Genomic DNA, 4,945 nt, shown 5'->3' with positions numbered 1-4,945 from the left:
TATCCCGACGATCATTTCCAACACTGGCAACTGATGTGGCTCGCGTACTCATAGGAGGTCGATCACGGTCTCGTCTAGAAAAGCCTGAAGTGTTCTTAGATCGGCTCGAATCATCTCGAAATTTCTTCGATGATTGCTGAAAAGGCTTTCCTGAAGATCTTTTACGAAACTCTCCAGCTCCATCATTAGCTTTCCTTTTTTCCTTACTAAGCTCCTCGGCTTTGCAAGCACGCTCGACAAGTACTACGGACTCTCTGATTTCAAGAATGCCAACAGGCATTTTAATATCTTCATTTAGCCCGTCCTTGAAGCGTTTACACATAATAGCCTCAGACGAAACACATTCCTGAGCATATCTACTAAGTTTGACAAACTTTCGCTCATAATCGGTAACTGTCATAGAACCAGAAATTCTTTTCGTTTCTGATCGATAAATCTTTGACTGATATATTTCTTACGAAATTCGATTTGAAAGAAATTCCAAGTGACCCGATCTCTCGGCACCACTGAAACTAAAGTATTCCACCAATAGTAGGCAGAATCACGTAACAGTGATATAGTACATTTTAAGCACTCATCGGGTGTGCACGATAATTCATCAAACACACGAATGGTATTATCGAGCCAAAACTCAGCCTGCTCGGCATCATCATTGTCAGTAGCTTTGAACTCAGTAGCCCCGTGCTTTCGAATTCTATCAACCGGGGGTTTGCTCAACCTCAACAGGTCAACAATAGGAGTTACCACAGGTGTAAGGGTTGTATTAGTCGGGGGTAGGGGTTGTGTAATAGCCGGATTAGTTCGAATATATTGGGTAAACCAATCATTCATCATAGCATAGAAGGCTTGTTTAGCCTCATCATTTTGATTGCTAGCATTCGGTTGAGAGTCTATCGGTACTGTCCTTATCGCGGGAGCAAGCACTACGCTCTCAACATCATCAGCTACTGCTCGATCGGGATCGGAATCCATTACTATACAAAAAACACGTTTTAATTGTCAGAAATCATCACACTATCCTTTTAACACTTTATGGCATGTATAGTTAGAGTCACACACGCTAAGTTAGTCCTAGAATCGACTAAACCGTAGCTCTGATACCAATAAAATTGTAACACCCCTATAACCCGTGTCCGTCACCGGGGTGGGTTATGAAGAGTTACTGATTCAAAATTTAATATTTTAAAAACATACACAATAAAAAAATAAAATAAAAATATACATTTCCAAACTCAGTTAAAGATCGAAATTCAAACTTGTATCGACATTCAAAAGTAGCCATATTCACATGGCTTATATATAAGTACATCTCAAAATATCATTCACTTAAGTCTATTCCATACATGCATACTAGCTTCAAAATATAGTAGTACCCCAAAATGATAGATAGTGTGATGAGTAGCTGACGATTCCCTTTCCGAGCAGGTTACTGGAATCAATAATCTATAAAACAGAGAATGTAACAAACGAAGTAAGCTTTCAAAGCTTAGTAAGTTTTAAGCATCACAAATAATTAAAACTTATCAAAAATCAAAACATTCATTTAAACAGACTTATTCTCAAATCAAATTGCTTCATGGCCGAATACACATAAACATAAACATAGATTCTCAGCACATATTTTTCTTTTACTAATAGTTCATACGATGCATTTAAAATAAATAATCTCATATATTAACAACATTTGACTTCAAAACATTTATTCAAGTAACTAAACAAGTCCAAGTTCGGCTACTACACATATAAATACTATCAAATTAAACTTTTAACTAGTTCAAACTTCTCTCATCTACATTTATTCATCAAAACATAAAGAAAATAATCCAATCTCTTCATTAACAACCATGGCCGAATGCTCCATTCACCACCCAAATCCAAAATTTTAACATGGCCTAAGTAAGAAACATGATGATTAACCTAAAACAAGCTAGAATTTAAAAAAAAAACCTAACACAATTTACTAACCTTCCTTATGATTCAAATGGCCGAATGTCTTGCTCCATTTTTTTTCTTTCTTTAGATTCGGCTAAGAAGAACAAAGCTGAGACTTTGTTTTCTTCACCATTCTTTCTATTATTATTTTATTTTATTCATCTATATTCTAAAGTATAAAGCCATTTAACTAATAATTAATACATATATTTAATATAAAAGCATCATCATGGCTGGTCACTATAAACAAAAATGTATATTTGACATGCAAGTCTAAACCTTTTGTGACATGCATTAATAGACCCCCTTTTTAAAATTACCTATCACCTTCCACAATTATTTCACACAAGTCCTATTTAATAATTTCACATACAAATGACAAAATTAGAGCATGAAACTTTCAAATATGCATGTACACATATAATAAGCATAGAATATAACAGTTAATTATTTTTATGACTCGGTTTTGTGGTCCCGAAACCACTTCCCGACTAGGGTGAAATTAGGGCTGTCACAATTCTGGGACGCTGAGCTAGCGGATTAATCTGCCTAGGTGAAATTGCACCGTGCCGGGATCATCATAGTTCGTCTTCACGGTCTGAAGATGAAATGTGGAGCATAATTCCATCGTAAGCTCGAGATACATCGGCTCGATGATCCTAAAGAAAAGCTCCTAAGGGTCAGTGGTTAGGAGGGCCCGAATCGTATCAGCTAATTGGACTTGTTCTATTACAGCCTAATCGATACAGCAGCCCGGAATTAAAGGTCGGGTTCGAAGTATTTGTAAGAGTTCTTCTTGGGGCCCGATGGGTAACCTCAGGAAAGGGTGGCAAACTTTCGTAGTAGGACCCGAGGAAGATGACGCTCCCTTTCTTTTCTTTGAAGTAGGGACAGCGGTCTTTTTACCATGTAAGGATGACATGGTACCTGCAATCTAAAGAAAAATAATAGTAGGTAAACGAATTTGAAAAGCCATGAATTTGAACTAACAATTTTAGCCAAAATTACTAATACTAACTAAACTCAGCCAACATAATAATTTTGATTTCGTGACATTGGCATTGTAAGGGCATGAGAATGGGCATCGAATTTCATGGAAATATAAAGAGCATAAATGTGGCACATGGCATGAGTTGTAATGGTAAATAACAAAAAGCAATTGAAAACTATGAATATTGATTTAGAATAGGTGAATAAGGCATGAGAGTTTAATAAAAAATATGTCATGAGGAATGAATGATAACTAATCTTAAAAGAAATGAAACTTGAATGATAGCATAGCGTGAGATACATGAAGATTATAGCATTAAAAATGTGTGGAGTTAAAGGTAAAAGAGTGAACAAACGCTAAAAAATGGAAGAATAAGCGTCAGGAATGAAGTTGGAAGCGGCGCACGGGCATGGCGGGGAAGGCGTGTGGACTTGCAGCGACTAGGGTTAGGGTTTTCGGGTGAAGAAGACAATGAATAGTGCAGCCTATTTATAGATTTTTGGGGCACACGGCTAGGTAACACGCCCGTGTTCCCCAATTTAGCCCGTGTGATTCACGAATTTTGAGTTTGGGCACGTCTGACATTTAGTACATGCTCGTGTTCTTTGCGCGTGTGGGTGTACATGGTCATGTCGCACGGCCGTGTCTGGCGTTGTTCGCTTCTCCCACGCCTGTGTATTTAGACCTACGCCTGTGTCAATCTAACAGGTTCGACCGTGAGTGCTAACAGGTTCACCCACGGTTCTTCCACACGAGCGTGTCTCACGCCCGTGTTGTTTTGGCATGTTTGACCACGGCCATGTCGCACGGCCGTGGTGTTTTATCGTAGCCTGTGTTTGGCAAAACCATTGCCCTATTTTCACATGGCCCTAAGCACGCCCGTGTGCTTGGCCATGTCTCTGTGGAAAACCTATATTCAAGAGTTCTGTTAGTAAGTTAGGTGTTGAAAACTAAATTTTAATTAAGTTAATACAGTTTGTGCTTAGGTTGCCTCCCGAGAAGCGCTTATTTATAGTCTAAGCTTGACTTACCTCACCATTGAATGGTCATAGGGTTCGAAGAGTTTATACTCCTCATTCCTGCTATCATTCTCATCAAAATAAGGTTTCAGACAAGTGTTGTTTACCTTAAAAGTGCCGAACTTGGGATGACTTACCTCGACTGTACCGAATGGGAAAATGCTAAGTACTGTAAGAGGGATTTCTTCATTTAGTGTGGTAGTGACAATGTGAGGATCTGCGGCATCTAATAAGACTTTATCTCCAACCTTAAGTTGATGTGGGAAGGTGTTGAGATTGTTCTTGCGTAGTTTTGGTTTATCATACGTTCTTGGTTTATGCATCTGCCATTCATCTAGCTCCTCAATTTGTAGCCTTCGTTCTTCATGAATAGGTCCTCTACCATTCCTTGAGATGGCTCATGTACTTTCTTCATACTCATTTCCTGTAAAGTAGGTTTCACCATATTGTCAGTTTTAGTAGAATGGGTTAAACAATCACCTTCAATTTATGATGTGTTGCCAGAATTACGAGCTTGAAGGGTGATTGTTTCGTCTCCCACACGGAGTGTGAGTTCGCCTGTGCCAATATCAATGATTGTTTTAGCAGTTGCTAAAAAGGGCTTTCCTAGAATTAAAGGAGTGTTGCTATCCTCTTCTATGTCTAGAACAATGAAGTCCACGGGACATATAAATTTATCGATTTTAACTAGCACATCTTCAATAATACCCCTAGGAAAACTTATAGTTTTATCTGCTAATTGAATGCTCATCCTAGTCTGTTTTGGTTTCCCAAGACCTAGTCGTTTGAACATTTTGTAGGGCATGACGTTAATACTAGCCCTAAATCAGCTAATGCATTATTAACATCTAAACTACCAATTAAGCAAGGAATTGTAAAACTCCCTAGATTTTTTAATTTGTTCGGTAGCTTATTTTGCAGAATAGCTGAGCAAACTGCGTTTAGTTCCACATGCGACGCCTCGTCCAACTTCTGCTTATGTGCTAAAAGCTTCTTTAAAAAT

This window comes from Gossypium arboreum, chromosome 8, assembly GCF_025698485.1.
Source record: "Gossypium arboreum isolate Shixiya-1 chromosome 8, ASM2569848v2, whole genome shotgun sequence".
Taxonomy (NCBI): Eukaryota; Viridiplantae; Streptophyta; class Magnoliopsida; order Malvales; family Malvaceae; genus Gossypium; species Gossypium arboreum.
The sequence above is the reverse complement of the archived record's forward strand: the minus strand, read 5'-3'. Positions refer to the sequence as shown.